The sequence below is a fragment of the Patagioenas fasciata genome, chromosome 5, assembly GCF_037038585.1.
Source record: "Patagioenas fasciata isolate bPatFas1 chromosome 5, bPatFas1.hap1, whole genome shotgun sequence".
Lineage (NCBI taxonomy): Eukaryota > Metazoa > Chordata > Aves > Columbiformes > Columbidae > Patagioenas > Patagioenas fasciata.
Window position 1 is genome coordinate 39142066 of NC_092524.1, and position 21201 is coordinate 39163266.

Below are 21201 nucleotides of genomic sequence, written 5' to 3' on the forward strand. Positions count from 1 at the left end.
TCTTATGAGAAGTTTTCCTGACAGAATGGCTTTGCTGATGGGACAAAAGAGACCAGTTTTATTCTCCGAAATCACATAATTCTTTTTAAAAAGAAGACCTAGAGGCGATGTTGATGACATACTGGATAAACATGACATACAATTGTATTGAAACAAGAATTAGGTAACACTTGAAAACTTGTAGAACAAGCAGACAAAAGCAAACGTCCTGGCCAACAAATGAATCACAACCACAGCAGTCAAGAAGCTGTGAGTGCCATTAAGACATATGGTAGTGTCCTTTCCTTTGCCAAACATGGTCATCCTCGCAGTAGAAACAATCAATAGAAAATGAATGTTTTGGGGGCAGTTTTGGAGTCTGTTTTTATGTCCTTTAGTGCTTCCTTTGCTGAGTGGTTTCTCAAGTGCAGTTCTCTTACAGCCCTTTTCTCAGAGGATTGGTTGCTTGGCTACCTGTCGAAAAAAGCCCAATAACTATGTAATGTTTATGTGCTATAGCACTGATAAATACATTTTAAAAGAACGCTGTTTCCATTGCAAATTGCAAAAGACCTTTCTTAAAAGAATCAGCTAAGTATCCTCCGTAATCCATGTATTTTCCTAACTTTTGGGAGATTCCTGAGATAGTATTCAAAATTCCAAAATAAAATTCCCCTTTGCCAACACAGGCATCTCCAAAATTACTGCAGTGACGAGGATGCAAGAAAAGAGGGAGAAACAATACCTGCAATACTGCTCCCTCTCAGTTTGTAGATAGAAATATTTCAGCAGACTGACTAAATGCAAGTACTGTAATGAGAAAGTGATCTTTCCCCACTCTTGTGGTAGGTAACAAGGATAGATTATTTCTCTGGGCCTTGCTCTGGCATGGCTTTAGTCAGCTTAATCTAGCCCATATCAGTGATAATGTCATATGTTGCTATTTAGAAAAAACAGTATGTTTCATTTGGCTTCCATCACTCACCTTGAAAAAAGAGCAAGGACCTGGATTTTTGAATCAAGTAATAGCATCCCTTAAGTGTAGTGCAGAGAAACCTTTTGCTGTACTGTTATATCTGGAAAACAATATAAAGGTGAAGAAGAGTTATTGCAGCTACAGTTAAGAAACTTTCCAGATTTCAGGCATTATATTTCTGCTTGAGAAACAGTATCAGAGTAAACAGAGTATGTTTCTGTATGAGGCTTTTAAGAAAATGTAGACCCAAGCGAAAAGCTGAGCCAGCTGCTGTAAATTACATAGCTCATCTATAAATGTCAGTGAAAAAGCATATACAACTACACGTATTCATTCAATGAAACATTAGCATTTTATGATTCGAGAGAACAGCATAAAAGAATAAACTACAGACCCAAATAAGGGTCAGGAATATATCAATTCTGGCACCATTTGCAAGAGATAAAAAGAAGCCGCCTTTATTCCATTTATCAAGTGTGAATTCCTAAATTGTTGAAGCCCAGCATAAGGGAAGCCCTGCTATGCATCTAGAGACGCTTCAGCATCCTGCTGTGCTACTCTGACATCTCTTGTGTGTTAAGAGCGCTTATTTTTAGGTGGGACAGTCATTAGGGACATAACATATCTCAACTACTGTAAAGGAAGTAGTTCAGGGGAACAGGGAGAAGTGGATAGGGAGAAGCTCAGTACGGTGGCATGAAGATTCTGTTTCTGACCTTAATCCACACCAGTACAGACTTGCCCTATTTTTTTAGAGTGATTTTTGGCAGTAGCAGTCATGTCCTGTCGGGCAATACCATGTTTTCTAAAATAGGACAGACCACATGTTTTTGCATGCTGAGTCAGAGAGGGGAGAAAGCGCCATACCAGTAATCCTCTTGTGCTGGGGACACACACAGGAGCACTGAAGCAAGACTAACAGGAAATGAAAAAAAAAAGAAGCCAAATTACAGAAGAATTCTCTTGTTGTCTGTCACTGACCACCTCTGGAAACTTGAGCAGAATTAAACAAATAATTGCTGTGTTGCAATGTATGTAAAAATGACCTAACCTTGATTAGAACTCCTGTATATCTAAATGTTGCCTCTGTATGGCTCTAAATTAAAACCTAATAATGACCAAAGTTGAATATCCATAACTTTTGTTGTTACCAAACTGCTGTGTCTTGTTGATTTTGCCTGTTGGAAATATTCTTCAAGAAACTTCAAGTCTGCATTCCCTTTCTTATGCTTTACACATTGTTGTGCCCAAGTTTCATCTTAGTCTTATGTTTGTATCAGTTGTTCTTTATATACACATATACTTGTGTGTGTGTGTGTGTGTATGTATAACATCTAGCTATAAATAATGCCTCAATTTCATTTGTCTTTTTAAACAGCTATTCAAGAGATGAGAGTTTTGCTTATCAGAAGGGTATCCTTTGACTGATAAAAATCTTTACTGAAGCTGAAGTCTTTATTTGCAGTTGATAATAAGTTTTCCAAATCAATACTTTCCCCACAACATTAGTTTAGCTGAATGCTGCACTTCTTTTGTTTTTAAATATGTACCAAACAAAAGGAATTCAAGCACTTGGCTTTAGTAGTGCACTCTTCCCTTAAATGAATTGTGTATTGTCAGAAAGTCAAAACAAGTGATAGAAAGTAAAAGACAGTATTCAAAATTCCAGAAAAACACAACATTTCAGTGTTTATAAAATCTGATTATTTGGTCCAATTAGCACTGAAAGGAAATTTTAAAATTTGGAATTTCACACATAATGAGAACTCTAATATGTTTGGATGTTGAACCCTTCCTGCGGTACCATTTGTGTTCCAGTTTTGAAAACTGACTGACCTAGAAACAGAAATGAATGATTCACTATAACCTTCATGTAGTACAAGCTATTAAAATTGTCCTCAGCGCCCTGCTTTCCTGTCCTGGTACAAGATGTGGGAAAAGCTTTCCTTGTTCAGACTGACCATGTTTCGGGCACCTGCTAGTTTTACTCAAAGCTGAGAAATGTTTCTGAGTAATTCGTTATTTTTGTGGACTCCATTCTTTATCTTATTTGATCTTTAATAGAACTGCAAAAAGAAAAAAAAGCCACTAACATATTTTTGCATCACACTTTCACCACATGTCTAATGGATCTTGGTCTTCTGTGTGGTGCTTCTTACACTAAAATTCTACTTTGTTTCCCTGAATCGCTCCACTTTTTGAAGAGAGAACCTTCACAGTAACTTTAGGACGCTGACTTTGACTGTAACCCGTCAAGAAACTCCTACTTCTTAGAATAACTGTTCACTGTGGGAGTTCATATCTTTGGGAAGAGAATTAAAACCTTCCAATGGAACACGTAGTAAGGAGACAAACTAGTAATAAAGCAGTATCTGTGTGCAGGCAGGTTGGCCATTACCAGATATAAAGATGATTGCTGTGTGTCAGGATTTCTGTTCTGGAGGCTGGAAATTACCTGTCTGAGAATGAAGTCACTATTTGACTCACTGAGCTTGCTCTCCACACTTTCTTTCACGTTATCCCAATAATTCAAGCAAGAAAGTTTAGGTAACCAACAGCCCACTTAGAGCATTTATAAGTGATGTCTGGGCTTGGAATTTCTCAAATGCTGACTTCAGAGTAGCACCATTTGAAAAGACTTAGCAGACAACAGTGAGTCTGTGAGAGTGTTGAAGGGACCCAAAGCTAAAAGCCATGACAAGAATCTTGGAATCACAGGTTGCTGTTGGATTCACTTGTCATGGATGTCCTTACCCTTTATTTAATCTCCTTTGATCAAATAGTTTCCCAGTTGGCACCTGTCTCCACCTTAGGCTGCCTGTCTCCTTTGAAAAGGCAGGGGACTGTCTGGTGTTCATTATTCTTCTCATGCCTGCAGAAAAAATGTTCTTCCTCAGGTCAAGCAGAAAAGCCTGGGTAGAAACATTCCCCTACCCTCCACCTTCTGACATGGGTTCACTGTCTCAGTTTGCTGGTAGCAGGACCTCTTTCCCCTGACTTGGTAACTGTTAGCTGGCTGAGTTTTGCTGCTTTCTGCTGCAGCCTTTTGCAATTTGGACATGGTCGCATGGCTTACACAGTTGAGGGGAATTTGCTTACATTTTGGACTGGATATAGTATGCCTGTGAAGGATGTAACATGAAAAAAATTAATGTCCTCATGACTCAAAATTTGTATTAGGGTAATTGGCCTAAATTGTAAAACTGCCAGTAACCTAATTTGCTGCTGCCTGACTCTGAATTTAGGCCGCATACATCAAGGTCTCTCATGAGCCACACAGCTCTTTGGCAGGAGTTATGTGCAGATTTTCAGGTTACAGTTTTAGATTTTGATGTTTACATACTGTTGTAGTCACAGAAGTTGTGGTTTGTGTGTGTTTGGTGGGTTTTGGTTGGACTTTGTTGTTGTTGTTTGTTTGTTTTCCAGATCTAGCTGTAGGCTGTATAGATATCAATAGATGGGAAAAAAAGAAACCAAAACCAACAAAAACCAAACAACAAAACCACACACACACAAAAAAAAAAACCTCCACACAACAAAACAGTGAGTCTTGCAGCATCCTTTTCAAATCAGCAATCTAGGAAATAAGGAACAATTATCCAGAACAATCTTTTTGGCAAGTCTGAGAAAATACTTGAATGTATTTATAGTGCTTCCATTAAATTTTGTGCGCCACCAACATTTCAGATACCCTAGTAAAATCCGTTTGAAGCAGGGAAGTCATTCAGTAGAACAACAAAGGCTATACTTTCTTGTCTTGTTTTAGCTTGAAGCCAGATTTAGGACTTCTTGAATATATTGGCAACTGAGATGTTTGAAGACAGTTTTAAATAGCTATTTAACTAGTTTGTTTATGAAAGGCAATCAGAAATCGAGCATTAATTTGCAGTATTATTTCAGTGAGTACATATTCAGAGTGAAGATTAGCCTGTTTATTTTCTAATGGAAGAAAAACATAACCATCTGCAACTGAATTTTAAGCGCTTGCACAGCAAAGACGAGACTGAAGATATGGTACAAATGTTTTGCTAGTCCTGTGTGGTTTCTTTATTTAAATTAGTTCTTCTGTTTAATTTGACTGGGTGTTGAAAATTTCATCTGTCAAGCTGTCAGGCTTGCCAGCAGCGTTATGACTGTGAATATCATGACATCCATATATTTCAATTTTCAACCATAATATTTGTTTTGCAACTTCAGTGCTGAAAAAAAATTATGAAAAAAAACCCTACACCTTTTCATATACACTGTGAAAATACATGGACAAAAGTCAGACTTAATTTTGACATAATTCAGATCACCATGTATTTACACTGGTTATGTTTTGTTAAACTAAATGGTCAAATTATTTTGTGGCTAAGACTTTCTTTGAGATATCTAGATAACAAGAAAGTTACTTATAATATCTTACAGCATTTCATTCTGATGTGATTAAATACAGCCTAAGTGGATTTTACCAGAGTTTTCTGAAGCATAAACGTAGTTTAATTATAAAAAGCTGCCTATACAATAGCAATTGTAAACTTTCTTTAAAAAAATACCAAATGTGGTAACAGAAATACACACTGAAAATACCTTGGAAATATTAGAATATTCTTGATATTTAACAAAAAGATGGAAAAGACAAAATGAAGGGAATCAGAGGACCTGAGAAATATCTGAAGTGATAACTGATACAAACAGAAACCTTCCCATAGGGATTTTGGGACTTGTTTTCTTCCCCGTTTGGTTCTTTGTTCTTTCTATTGTACTTCTATTCCAAAATGGACTCTTTTCTACAGGGCACAGTGGGGTTTTCTGTAAGATCACTGCAAAACTTTTTTAGCCTTACTTATTTCTCTGTCCCTGACATGAAAGGAAGGGGGGGACTCATTTTTAATATCTCTAGGATATGCCAGGTCTCTCCTCCAAAAGTTCTCACTAATCAAAACATGATGTGCACGTGTATTAGTGTAATATTTTAAATGAGATTGGCTAAAGAAATGGGACTGTTTAGGCTGCCTACAGATCCAAAGTTACTGTTATTTTTTGTGATGTTGTTTACCCTTTCCTAAATTCAAATAAGTGCCAGCTACCATGTTGTTCATCTATTTTATTAGTATCTGAATTAAATAAATCTGTTTAATTCAATAATACCATGCCACCCACAATGATTGCTCATTAGGCTGAGTAATACTGCACATAGTAAATGTTTACTTTTTAATTTTAAAATAATTTCCTGAGCAGTTAGTAATTTTACCATGAAATCTCAGTTATGAATTATTAAAAAGGAAACACTGGGAAATATTCAAATGCTTTGGGTATGATCAGTTTATTTTTTGGTTTATTTAGCTGCTGGATATTTTATATGACTAGCAGAAAATGCCAGATTGTGGTTTGGATTATGTAGCATTTTCATACATATAAACATATCTGCAGTTTTCCAGACTGCTGAAAGAATGAACAAGGCAGAAATAAAATGCTCTGACAGCTCACAACACATCTCAGTCATTGGGGAGGTAACTGTTAATAGCCTTGGTGGATAATAGGCTTGATGGATCTGTTAAATAAAGCTCCTGGTCTCAAAGCTCAGCACAGAGAGTATGTGATAATGAGAAGACCAGCAGATATGTAAACTCAATTAACCTGGTACTAGTTGTGCGCAACCTGTTTCTCATTAAGCCAGAGAATGCACAATGGAAGGTCTCCTTCTTAGGTTGCCTGTTGACAACCTGAGTAGTTCTGCAGCTGTGGTCCAGTCATAGTCTGCAACTTGGGGTTTTCTTAACACATTGCATGCCAAACGTATTATATTCCAAACATTAAAATTGTGTTCTTCATCTATAGCCATATTTTCTCAAGCGTTGAAGGAACGTTGCAACTTATCTCTGTAAAGCTCTGTTAAAACTTTGCATCTTAGTCATTTTTCTCTAGAAAATTGCTCATTAAAGCAAATCTGATATTTTCCTTCCCTCCTTAGAAAGTTTCCCAGGAGGCATATGTGACTTGATAATTGTTACATTAGACGTTTGTTAAACATAGGAAACAGATTTTTCTTCACTGAAAATGTCATCCTCCCCCTAAAATGAGATTTACAAACAGAAGAGAGTTTTATCCATATAGCTCGAGACACACTTGCAGTCAAATTTAACCCTTCTTTCCCATGTCTTTGGGTTTCAGATGGCAGACTGCAACTGCGAGGAATATTTTGACTCATTGTGCTGGTGTTTCTTGACTGGCCCATAGGTGTAGCCTTGTATGCTCTCTATGGATTCCTTTCTCCTCTCACTGCTTTAATAGGACTAGATGAATTAAGCGAAGTGTTGCTGTGTGGGGAGGCAGCATGCTCAGAATGCGTGCAACGGCAAGCACTGTGTTAAGCGGCGAAGACAGCCCTGCTTTGGAAAAGCATTCAGCTGTATGCTGCTGGATTTCACAGTTTGTTAATTTTTCAGTTCCAAACAAACTTTTCTTACTTTTTAATGGTGTACATTTCTCTTGAGTGTCTAAGAAACCTTAACAATCCATAGGTTTGTCTTCTAAAATATCTGATAAGCGTTGTAGCTATTGCTTTGAAAATGAGTAATGAGACCATTTACTTGGAGCAGGTAGCTATGTACACTTCTCTCAGGTTTTGAGTGCAGTGTCAAAATCTAATGAAAAAGTTTAAGATACTACTTAAAAGGTGGAATGCACCTACTTGAGAAAAGTGGATACTGAATTGGAAATTTACTTCTGTGACTATTTTAATTTACAACGTACTTTATTCAGCATTAAGAAAAGCAATATTCTGATCTGATGTCTTTACAGTGTGTATTTTTTCCTCTGTAATAGACATTAGAAATCCTGTGCCTTACCGTCTCATTTTGTGCTAATTTCCTGTGAAGAACAGCTTTCAATGGAACAGCTTTGCTTATGTGGGTTCACTATACTGATTTCAAGTATATTGAATTAATAAACAATTTCTTTAAACACCCTCTTTGAAATGTCTCCTACTTTGTCCTTTGTTTGACATATTTTATATTTTTGTGGTCCATTGAACACTAAGCTTTGTACAACCATTTATGTGTCATACTTTGGATTTCTAAACATTTTAGTAAGTAACATGACTTGGTCTCTGGAGATTGGACTTGGTATTTTAATAGACCTCATCTATCTTGCCAAAACTGTAACCATTTCATCAGAAATTTTTCATGTAAAAGTCTCCCACAGGATGGATATTTTAGAAAGTTTAACCCAAAATTACTTTGCCATTTTTGAAAGCAAAGCTGGGGAAAAGTATATATATATATTATGAAAAAAAAAAAAGTACAGCCATTTTGTTGAGAGGTTCTAATCACCCCAGTATTTACACATTTGAAATTTGACACAGGGAAGTGTAGAGGTGATGGATAACTTTTTTTGCTGGTTTCAGGAAAAACTGACGAAATTCAACTGCTTCATAAACTCTTAGAAAAGCCATGTGTATGTGTTGAGCAGCTGAAATCTCTGAAGAATGTATCTTCTCTGACTGTATTCAGCTGTGCTCATCTGTTGCATGAGACTGGGCTATGTCCACACCATTCCTGTGGAACGGGTGAGCATGCAATATTTGCCCATTCATACACAGGGAACCCGATGTTTCTCCTTGTGTCCTTCGGCTGGGTGGGGTCAGACATCAGAACGCAGAAGAAGGAGTTTTGCCTTTATTTGCAGTAGTCTTTCCTGACTTAACTGTAGAAGGTAAAACAAAGTTAACTGTAAATGTTCGGGTTCAGAGACGGGGCAATTAGAGCTGGCCACTATTTTAAGCAGAGACATAGATTTCTGGAAGAGGACTGAAAGTAGGAGACTAGAGAAGCCAGACAAGATTATGTTGAGGAGCTGGACTTGAACACGAGTAGGTAAGGACAAGGTTGTGGAGGTGAAGAGATGCTGGAAGAGTTGGAGGATAATAACACACCCTGGAATTGTACTTTTCTCCAACACAGTTGTAGAAACCTGTGACTCCTGTGACAGTGATATCAGTGAATGTAAAGGCACAAGCCTTGTTGGGGAGAGTGGCATTATGATGTCATATGATGTCAATTCTGAATTCCAGCTTTCTTTTTTTAACCTACTCAAAACCTTTGTGCAAAGGCAGTTCAGTGAAAGTATGTCATGCTTGCAAAGTAAAGCACCAAAAGTCGGGGATGGTCCTCTTAAAGCTACTAATTAAATAGAAATTAAATTACTGTACATGTCTTCTTCAGCAGGGGTCTTGGCATCATTCTGGCTACTAGAGACATGTGCTCTGGATGTGATGCTTTGGATGTTAATATCATGAAATCTATTTCAGATCTTCTCATATGTGGATATTAATGTATGGTCTTGTTTTGCAGGACCCTTGGGAAACTCTGTGGTAAAGAAGGGTACAGCAAAGTCCCTGAGGAAATCAGCCAGTGCATCTTGGCTAGCCTACAGCTTGGAGAACAAGCTCCAAGGACAGTTTACAGAATTTATATGCAACAGTTTCTTGATTAAGTACTGAAAGGGAAGAACAGGTACAGAAGCAGCCCCAAAACACCTCACATTTTCTTTTTTGAGTAAGCACCTCATCATTAAGCTACAGCAAGAGATTCAGTCTTGTGTATATCTAGCCATAATTGTTCTTGCAATAGCTCCTGCCTAGAATGGGCTGTAACATGGTTCTGGGAAGTGTGGATATGTATTTCTACCACAGTAAGAACACAAGAGGATCACATAGGCTGCTTACCTGTAAGCTACTATAATTAAAAAGCCATTATAAAATAAAGTTGCCCATAATAACAGGTTGCCCAGAGAGGTGATAGATGCCCCACCCCTCAAAACATTCAAGGCCAGGTTGGATGGGGCTCTGAGCAACCTGATCTAGTTGAAGATGTCCCTGCTCATTGCAGGGGGGTTGGACTAGATGAGCTTTGAAAGTCCCTTCCAACCCAAACTATTCTATGATTCTATAACTGAAATATATTTTGTTTCTTTCAATGAGAGTAGCAAGGGGCTTGAGCCCGTAGAAGGTCATTTCAGAATGTGAATCTAGACTGGTAAGAAAGAGCATCTAAGCTTCGGAGACAAATGGTATTTCAGAAAGACCCTTGTCCTGATTTAGGCTCAACCATCAAGCATCATCTTATGCTGAATTAGGTGATGATACATAGGAGAAGATTAATATTTTAGAGGATAGGATCAGAGAAAATACCATGCTGACTGAGGTGATTTTCTGGGAGTTTTTGCTGATTCTGTTCCCTGAAACCTTTAACTTCCCTTGTGTATTAACACTGAACTCAGGAGCTGTGAATTCTAGGGCAGAGCAGGCAGATAAAACTTAGGCATTAAACATTCATCTAACATGCATGTTAATATATAAGGTTGAAATATGAAATTTAGATTGACCATGGTATGTGTTCTGAATATGGAAAGTGAGAGAAATGAAGGCACCCGAACTCAGGCCATTCAAACTCCTGAATATTCATAAGCAATAACCTCCTGTTTAGCTTTATTGAACTTTTACTTGTAGATGTATCTACCCAACATTCACCTTTGTAACATTCTTTCCCCTGACTCCAGTTTCTATGGTCCTATGTAGAACCAGGATCTTGTCTTCCTTTAGTTTTCCTCTTAGAGTACACCTATCCCACATGACTTTTCCCCAAGTTAAATAATGAACGTGCTTGTGACATCATATTAGTTACTTTAGCAGCAGTGACATTTTGATACCCACCTGCATTTTCATAGCAGTTCCAGATGCAGGAGGCAAACCAAGAATTCAAGTAAAGCTGTTGTGATTTTCAGCCCACTAGTTTTTCTATGCTCATTTGAATTTCAAGATTGTCTTCTTTCTTTTCATTTGAATACTGCAGAGATATTTTTCCTAAAGGCAAAGCCTTCAGAATTTCCTTTCCTTGTTGTTAATAATGTAACTCAGAATCTCACTCCTCTGTGGCTAAAGGTGGGTGCAACTTTGCTGAAACCAGAACTTTCTATGGCTTTCAAGCAGATCAGATCAGCTAGGAGAATCTGGCTGAGTAAAGCAGTTTCTTCATCATGACAACTATTTGATCTTGCTATAGTCATCTATAAAACTGCATGCCCTAAACTAGCAGCTGGAATAGGGTGATAAGTGGAAAATTTGAGGAGTACTGGACTGATGCTTAAAACACTGGAGTGGTACTTCTAAGATCAATTTTTCTTTTTCAGAACAATCAACAACTTCTTGTTTATCATTATGTTGGTTAATCTGTACCTCATTGCCTTATGTATAAAAACTTCACAGGAATTCTGAGAGTTTAAAATTCACTAATAAATATGAGCAACCTAGTTATACCAAACTTGGAAGGCCTGTGTTTTGAGCTAGAAATCTACTGACTTTAGGATAGCAGTAGGTTGTTAGCTAGCACAAGACTGTAATTACAGTGCATATTCCAGCTTTTTCTCTTAATGTCTCAAGCTTTAAAAGTTTACTTAGTGTATATGCTTCTAGCCCAACTGATCCAATTGTCAGAATATGCTTAGACATGATATTTTCAGCATTCATCCTATTATTTATTTAAACTTCAATTTATTTTATGGTTGTGTAGAATTTCACTTGCTTCCTGGTGCTGTAAAAATCAATCAACAAAATCATATTTCAGTGAATTAATTCAATACAAATAACCCTAGGGAAATCACTGTACGTTCCTGCTGGGATTTGAACTCCCGCAGTATCCTTTGAAGACATCAACATAAATTAACAGGTTTGTAAGGTATACAATCATTAAGAATTCATGACCACAGTAAATTTGCTAGTTATAGTTCTACAAAATAAATATTTCTCTGTTGTTGGGTATTTAGGCCAACTATAAATAGTTGTTATATCCTCCTGAATTTGATAGGAAAGCAATACACACAGACAACACTTTCTGGGCTTACTCCAAAGCCTATAAAGTCAACTAGAGTTTATTAAGAATTTTGGTGAATTTTGTATCAATTCCTTAAATTTTCTTCTCAGAACTTTGTATCAAACATGTAATAATCTTTCTGAATTTCTTTGGTTAATTCCCATTTTTCTTGCACTTAGGTACTTAGAACACACTGCAATATTTTAGGTGCAATAGTTTAATTTCTTACAGTGGCCATTTAGATAATGTTAACTTGATTTGTCATAGGGTCTTCACTGGGAAGCAGCTTGACCATCAATGGCAGAAAAAGCAAACAGTGTATATGAGCCTTACACTAGATAAAGTATTTCTTTTCAATTTCCAAAAGCTTTGATACAATTTACATTTCACAGAGATTGTGTATTCAAGGTCTTTGTATATTTTGAAAGCACCATGGATTTTAATTTTTGCTTTCAAAAATTATATGTAGCATGCTAAAGGTAAGGAAGGCTGGAGATGCTGCAGTACCTAATTCTTAGTTGCCTGTCACTCAGACAGGAATCTAGGAATTGATGTAGGTGTGTAGATTCCACCTAAAATATGTCTGAGGTGATTTAGGCAGTAGAAGATGCCAGAAAAAGCTGAAGTAATGGTAAGACATTTCGAGCTAATATACTTGAAGCACTAAATCCTGGGATGTAGCTGAAACACTCTTTCATTCTGGAGTTAGTGTGCTTGAACTGGAGAAGATAGCAGATAGATACCCTGCTCACTTGGAAGCTGGAACCCAAAATCTGTGTGGAAATTGTCAGCATCTTTTCTTCCTGAGAATCTGGACAGGACTTGTTCTTTATTGTTTATTTTTTTGGCTTCTTTTTCAAGTGCCACCTGGGCATGGAAAATGAGGTGGAGGTAGAGAGAAAACTACTCCTTCACCCTTATATTACAGATTAGAGGTCAGAGTACTCTTCTCAGATGTGAGATACAAATTTAATGCTCTCTTCAGCTGTTAGGTTAGTATCCTAAGCACCATAATGCCTTTGAAACTCAACAGATAAAATTCTGCCTTGTTCTGTTCCATGTGGGCTTCTGGGCATGAAAAGCAAAGGGAGAGAAAATAAGAGATGAAACACGCCTCTGCAATCTACTAGCTATACTTGGCTGAAGGTGTCCTGGGTAGTTCCTTTTTTTTTTTTTTTAACCCAATTTCTATGTAAAGCCTCTGTGAATGGTGGTGAGCAGAGCAGAGGCAAGTCATATGTTGGCCAGAAAAGCTGAGACGTAATATAGCTGGCAAAGAGCAACAAGGAATGGGTGGTGCAGCCAGCAACATCAGTAGCAAAGCTTTTGGTATGGTCTCTCAACATCCATGGGGGATCCCATGGAAGGCAATATGTCAGCCAGGCCAAGGCAGGGCAGAGGTCCCACCAGCCAGGTCCCAGTCCCACAGTGCCCAAGTAGGCAAGCAGGGCAGGCCTAGAGATGGTGGCCAGGTCTGAGCAAGAGTCCAGATCACAAGGCAACATCATGGTGATAAGGCAGGTCTGAGGCCAAGCCATGAAGTCAATCTACAGGGCAGGGTTCAGATTCGCTGGTGGCCAGCAGGTCCATAGTGACAAGGCTGGGCTGAGACATCAAGGTTCACATGGGAATCAGGAACAGGGCTGGTGAGGGGAAGCAGTCTCAGATGTGGAAAGCTAGAGATCTGCCCTCCTGCAATGTCACCGGGGCAGGGGGTGATGGCCTTGGGGGGCTGACATGGGGCCCTGGGCCATGGGCAGGGTGGGGGGGAGGAGCCCCAGCGGAGGCCAGGCAGGGACAGTCAGGGATGTGTGTGCCCTCAGAGCCATGGCAGATCGTGTCCAAATGTCATGTGGTTAAAACAACTTAAATGAACATACTTTTTTCCCCTTTAATCTGTCTGCCTGAATAGAGTCTGAATCCTTAGAAACCTTGGCCCTCACTATCTCTATTGGAGGGTAATTGCAATGTCAGCCCATTTCTGTGCCCCTATTCTCTGCAGAGTATGGCCGATTCGAGACTTTGCAACCTCATTCTGCAAGTAAATTTTCTTTTTTTTTTTTCCCTGATTTTTACTGAGTTCCTTGTCTTAGGGAATTTCTTTTTCTCTTTTTGAAGGACAGTGTGCTATATTTGAATTTTTCAGCTTGTCAAGTTTGTCAAATATCTATCCAATACCTTGGTCTATCCAAGACATTTTTTACTGGGAAACAATTGCTTATCATGAGAGTCATTCCTCTGAGAGCAACCTAGTAGTTTTGATACTGTTTTGCAAAATAGAAAAACATCTAGTTTTGTTTTTGTTTTGGTTTGGTTTTTTTTTGTGATGACTGCCTTTGGTTGTGTTTAGTGTGTTATTTTAGAAGATATTTTTATTGGAAAATAATTGCTTTATGAACCATCAAATTGACCTTTTTTTCTTTTTGCAAACATCTACTATGCTTAAGGCAACAGATTAAAACTGTATTTTCAGCAACATTTTCCCCAGTTGACTTAAATGATGAATTTTTGCCAATGAGATTTTACTGACGCCATCTGGTACTTCCTCTGATCTTGAATCACTGCAGTTTTAGGTAGGTTACCTGTTCCTTAAACATGCATTTAACCTTTCGATTGTAACCCTCCAGGAGACCCCATACCTATTTTCTTCACTGCAAAGTCTAGATTTTTCAAATGGTGCTTTATCTCTCTCTGCTCAATTCCAACTGGAGATAAGGAGAAATGAATAGCAAAAAGTGGATAAAATTTGCATTTTCAACATTATATGTAGTCAGAATATATTAACTTACACTTGTAGTATGTTTTCTGTATTACATAAAGTCTCTTTATAAGGTAGCTTTGTGGAACCTTCTGCAATGTTCTAGCTAACTGTTTAATTCTCAGGGGATTCTAATGCTCAGGAAGATTCCAGAGAAAAATTATTTTTAGTATAAAATTTAAGCTTCGATTAATAAACTGCTATATTTAAGGTAATTTTTCAATTTTTTTGAAAAAGTTAAGATAAAAATATTTTTCTACTTAATTTGACTAGGAGGTAAAAATCTCAAAAATACTCAGAAACAAAATTTGGAAATAAAATGTTTTGTTCATAATTCAGATAGTGCTCTTCTGCAGAATAAATCTGTAGATTTGTGGATTATTTTAACCTGTAAGAAAATTAAATGAGCTGACTGGAGAGCATTCTTTGAAAAATGGAGTACAAAGCTTATTGGGTAAAAAGTATTTTGAAGAATCTCTAGTTTTTAGGAAAAGAAACAACTTTGCCAGAAAGTTCCAAGCCAGTTTCAGCATCCTACAGTTCCGCTTTCAGATTCACCTACTGCAATGTTTTCACTGTGGATCATGGTCCAGCTACATCCTTTGTTAGTAACTGAGGTACTTCTATTTAAATCATCTTACCATTCTGCAAAATTGTAGGTTGGAATCATCACATGCAGCTCATCAACTATCTTTGTGTTCCTAACAGCAGCAGTAGAACCTTTTGGTCTTGCGAAGGATATATCTATCAATCGTGGCAAAGCAAACTGCTTCTGCATACACCACAGATTCAGAGAGCCTGATGTACTCATATTTGAAAAAACTAGTCTTCAGAAGTAGGATTCAATTCTTACATAAATTCCTAATTTCGAGTATGACTTCAGTCAAGTCACTTCATACTGCTGAACCTTAGCTTCTCATCTGTAAGGCAATACTTCCTTCTCTCCATCTATACCGATTAAGAAATGTAGGTCCTCCTGCTTTAACACACAGTACAAAAGAATGCCTGTAGAGATGTTAACAGAAAAACCAGCAGTTGATGGTTTCCATTATTAAAAGTTAATTCCTTAGCTAGAATGCAATTAGTATAGACGGTTGCATTGTTGTTTTTCTTATAATTATGAGACATCTGTCCCTGATTCTGAAAAACAAAAGGCAGCTGAGAAAAAATCTGGAAACTCACACAGTGCTTTGCAGCAGCTGGTAGATTCAGCTTCTTTTTGTTTCAGATTATTGAACCCTACTTATTGCAAAGGACTTCAAATCTGCTCACTCAGAGTAATGTGTTGGGTTATAAATAAGAAGACCAACCTATGTGATAAGCCAGTAAAGATAAGAAACATATTATATTTAATATTCCTACAACTGTATGATAGCTGGGGAAGAAAATGGATAGGTTTCTTGTTTCTCTGGGAAAATTTTCCTTGGAAATTAAATCCTCTCTTATCTTCATTATCTTCCCATTTTGTGTGTAGGTCACTGTGCATACTGGAGAATATGGAGCTGGAGAACTTACATTTATGTGGTGAGGTAAACCAAGATGGAAAAGAGAGGAAGGTAAGGATAGTGGGAAAGTGATAAAAACATAAATAAAAGGGAACTTGCTGAAGAGTGGGACATAAGAAGCAATGAAAAAGGGGAAAGTTTCATGCCTAGTACGAAACATTCTGAACTGCTCTTAGAAACACTTTGACATGAATTACCGTGAGTGGTTGTGACTCAGAGACCTTGCAGGAGGACTTACAGTAGAGAACTAGACTAAACTGAAAGGTTACAGCCATATGCTAAAAACACCACCAAGGGCAGTAGATTTGCATCTGCTTATGGCACTGGTCTGGTAGCAGTTGTGATGCTAAATTTGTAGATCAAAACATGGCCTATGAAGTCCTGATCACTTTCTATAGAACATGACAGGTGCAGAATCTATGGCAGAGAAGTGAGCTTGAAGGAGACTGAAGGTGGAGTGAGACATAAATCAAGGTGAGGAAGTGCCTTTGGCTGCAAGTTTCTGAGTCTGTATCTTGCCTTCTCTCTCACTCCTCCTTTGTCATTTTTAAATATATAGGTATCAATCTACATAATTTATATACTAATGAAACATCTGTTAACGTTCCATGTAATTTCATTATGCTTTCTGGGTGACCATTCTGCAATTCTGAGCTTTTTACAGTCACATATAAGGCGGAAATATAATTCAAATTAAAATAATCACAAATGTAATTTAACTGGGCAGAATTTAGCCTTAAGCATTGGTGGGATTTGGAAATATTCTTAATATAAGATATTGTCAAACCATCTTTGATACATCTAGCATTTACCCATTGCCTTTGGAATTGTGATTTATTGATATGGTACTAACAGCCAGAGGACTCATCGAGTATGAAATGATGATTGTGTGATACTGAACAAACATACACACAGTTGAAATGAGATTTAGAAATACTGTTAGAAATGTTATTGGAAATACTGCTCATCAGCTCTCTAATGTTGGGCAGGTATCTCCCACAGACACTGCACAGGACTGGCAACTGTGATACATGCTGACAACAGCTGTGTTGTTCAGGACATATTTCTGCGCTCTTGAACGACTCCACGTCCATCAGTGCATAAGACAGCATGAGGAGCCTGAATTCCACCAGTTTCCATGGGCTGCATTTCATTTCCGAGTAGCCTGCAGCCTTCACAGTGTGAAATGCTGAAGTCCTACCCTCTCATGCCTGTCATGCTCTGGGTTGCGAGAGAAGCATAGCACTTCTGGAAGCAAGACATTTCTCCTATGCGGTCACAGTGCTTTTGGGATCTCCCGGCACTCTCTAAGCCCTCTTTCTGTTGCAAAGCAGATTTAACCAGTGTGAGAGTCTTGGCCTTTCTTTGTGATGTGGCAAATAAAGATTCTGAAGAGTCAGAGATTCAGAAACAAATTCCTTTCACTGCTCCTCACCTCCACTTACGTTGCCCATGCTGATTCTCCCAGCTTCATAACAAGATGTTTAGCTGCTTCTCTAACTCTCCTCATTATTCTGTCATTTCAGTGCACACTTAAGATGTTTTAGGTTAATTATAGATGTGCAGCAGTACATGAGTGAGTGAGAGAAAGAGACGCAGAGAGATGATAACAGCCTGCAACTATGCAAAGGCTTTCAACACTGAGAAGACAGAGAATGTATTCAGTATGAAACATCGGTTACTACTAGGGTGGATGAGACACAACTGAGAAAGGGAAATACCCCATGAATTATCTGGAGAAGTTTCCCTGGCAGTGTGGTTATTAAATTGGGAGACACTCCTCTAGCAGAACAGATGAAAGACTTCTCAGTTGGGAAGTTGAAAATCTGACTGGAAAGGTCTAACAGACCTTTTCATAGGGAACAACTTCAGGCTGATGGTGACTGCAGAATTTCAGGCTTCTCTTTGTATGTCTACATACACACAGAGACAGATTCGTAGCTACACAGATGCAGATAACCACATATGACTCCTTTGTGACAGTGACTGGTTCATGACAGTGATATTAATTATATTTTGTATGTTTGGCATTCTCATATCAACAGGACTTGTGCCTATCAATAAGACTTCGCTGTGATGATTCTTACATTTATAAAGCACATATAGCTCCAAACAACTGTCACGGGACAAAAGAAAACCTGTCAGAGTGGCATTCGCTTCTTATTATTGAAAAAGTAAAATTTCTTCCAAAGATTACACTGGCCTGTGGCTTAAGAGAGGTAACATTTGGCTCTGTGCTAGGACAGATTTTATATGTCATCATCCATTGGATTTAGAAATAGCAGATTTTAAGTGAGAAGTCATTTGCTCTAAGACCTGCTAGGTCAGGGTATATGGAGCATGCAATTGATTGGTGTATTAGGAAAAGTTTATTGTTTTTATTGGAACATGTTCAGATAATAAAAGAATAATCTGAAAGACAAAAAAAATACAGAGAGGGCTTGATCCTCCGCATTTTCAATTTCTGAATGCAATGTTAACTCCTGTAAATAATGTGAAGTCTGTTGCAATAAGTGTTCTATGCTTTAAATATTTTGAAGAATTGAGACTTTATTTTTAAGCTCTTCTTTTTTCTTTTTTTTTTTTTTTCCTATTCAAAAGCTGAATAGCAATGTGAGGATTTCTGGGCATCATAAGATCACACTGTGATTTTTTTAGTTCACATTTTTACCATGCAGAGGTAAGAACTCATTTTCTGATTCTAGCTGTAGTCACAACAGTGTCTTGTTAGTTGAATAATACATCCAGTTTTGCCCATGTGCATGTATCACATATATATATATATATATGTGTATATATAATTTTGCTACCCCATTAATTTTGTGTAGACATTGAGGCTTCATGCTCGTGTCTGTTCAGGCTGTACATGCAGATCATGACCTCTGCAGATCTTTTCTGCTCCCCCAATACTCCACACTGTCAGTGTTTCCTTTGTCTCTGGTGTCACTCCTGACAGTGAAGTAATGAGAAATGTACACAGCGTGTGGCGACCCTCATCAGTCAGAGGCTAGAGTATTTTTCCTCTAGATGACATTGCGTAACACACTTCAGTAGGTTTTTCCTTCTTTATTTGCTTGATTGGTTTACTTGAGGCTGTAATATAACTTTATTGCAGAAAGTGGAATGATTTTGGCCAAAGGAATAACTTTAGCTGGGTACTTTTTGAATGGCTACAAGGAAGCAGATGAGATTTTAGTTTTATATTCATCATGTTGTGCCCTTTTCATCTGACCTTGCAAAACATGGAGGGAGCGGGGGGCGGGGGGGGGCGGGCAGGCAGGGTGGGACTGATGCGCTCTCAAGTGCATCAGAATCCTAGATGTGAGTCCTGCTGGATTAGATACTTAAAATTTGAGGAAAGGGTAGAGAAAGCTGCTATGTAGTTATAACGGAAACAAGAAAATACAGACTGTTTTGTGCAGATTTTGCAGTGAGACCTGGCTCTGTCTCAGTTTCAGCAGAGTCTGTCTCTCTAGCCAAAGGGAATGCAGGATGTGACAGTCTGATTGGGGAGGAATTCAATGCAGTTATCAGCAGCGGGCTTCTATGTAAATACTGTAACACCTCAGAATGGAGGAACAGCTGAGATAACACTGTAAACTAATCTCTAGTGCCAGAGAAGCTAGTCAATCCCTCATGTTATATGGTTTCTGTAGAAAAGAAGTGCTGGGAAAAATAAAAAAAAGAAAATGATAGATTTAAATTACATGTGGCAAAACTAACCACAGAATAAAATATGCTGATTTTTTAAAAATTGAAAGCAGCATATGATAAAGTGTTTTTCTTTGAAATGATACTCTGTTCCTAGGGTGTATATGCCTATACATCCCAGTAGAAATACAAATATACATATATTTTTATATAAATAAGCATTAGTAGTACCAAAATACTTTCTCTCTGTTACCCATGTATAATTGATTTAGAGAAAGATATACTCACTTGAGGTCCTTATTCCACCGGTATTGATTTTGGTTGATTTTTCATCACTACCAGGAAAACTAAGAACCAAGGTTTGTCCAGAGCAGAGGCAATGAAGTAGAGTCTTTCCATGCTTTGAACTTTTGAGGTCACTGTATTTCACAGTCCTACATGTTCCTTTCTTAGGTAGATAAGAAAAAAAACAAAAACAAAAACACAAACAAAAAAAACACAAAAATGCCCAGCCAAAGCAAAACGTGTATATATATGTATACACATACATACATGCATGTGTAATATATACACGCATATTTATTTATATATACACATATGTGAAATATACATGTACGCACCTTTATACACAAATAGTCTCTCACCTGAAACAGATTGTCTCTCCTCAAGGCATTTAAAAACAAGCAGGAGCTACCAATGGCCAAGAAGTTTGTTGCTACATCTGCTTCAAAGTTGTGCTCAGAATTGGGCACAACCCCAAGATAAACTGGGGTTAGGGTGGAGCTAACCACCTCATTAATTGTGCCAGAAATGAGCAAACTGATTCCACTGTCTCCAATTTCAGAAGAAATTAAAGTCTAAGAGTCTCTAACGCCCCCTTTGGATACAGTTCAGAGAAGAGTAGTCAGCGACTTCCAGCTCTTGTACCCTTTGTCAGAGCCAAACCACTATGCAAAGATAGCTCCTGCACCAACACCCCTCAAAGTCCCCCAACTGCAGCTTGGGCTGCATTCACAAGCTCTTTCCTTCCACTTCATTTAAGATGTGTATAACCATGTGATGGCTGTCAGCCCTTGTATGGCATCTAATAAACGGCACCTGTGTTGAAGCAGTTGATCCAGTTTACTGTGTTCCCTCTTGACCTTTACACCCCACCCTTCCCGGCTGTCTCAAATCTCAATTCTTTTTTCCCCATTGTGTCTCACACAGGCAGACGTTGAGCAGTTTATGAGCTGAGCTCCCAAAGGCCACAGTACTCTGCGTTATAATGCAGTTCCTCTGGGACACACGCTGACAATCTCTGCTTCACATGCCAGGCCAAACCCACTCAAGGGATGCCTCTCCAGTCTTTCTATTTTTAACTAAAAAAAAAAAAAAAAAAATCTGACAATACATGCATTTTCTACATTTCAATGCTGGAACACATTATCAATGTGGATATTTCAACAACTGAGCAGGAAAACCACTGCCACATTACAT

The 21201-nt window shown here is 38.0% G+C and overlaps 1 long non-coding RNA gene across 2 annotated transcripts; it reads right to left on the reverse strand.

Annotated features, from left to right (window-relative positions):
* Positions 1 to 833: 833 nt before the first annotated feature.
* On the reverse strand, positions 834 to 20989 carry LOC136101788 (uncharacterized). Of its 2 annotated transcripts, none has more exons than XR_011739370.1 (3): positions 20367 to 20982; positions 20011 to 20170; positions 834 to 1055 (listed from the first exon to the last, which is right to left on the reverse strand). It is a non-coding gene; the product is annotated as an uncharacterized lncRNA (long non-coding RNA). The 2 variants fall into 2 exon arrangements; XR_010651384.2 differs by lacking the exon at positions 834 to 1055 and adding an exon at positions 4955 to 8644 and having other exon boundaries at positions 20367 to 20989.
* Positions 20990 to 21201: the final 212 nt, after the last annotated feature.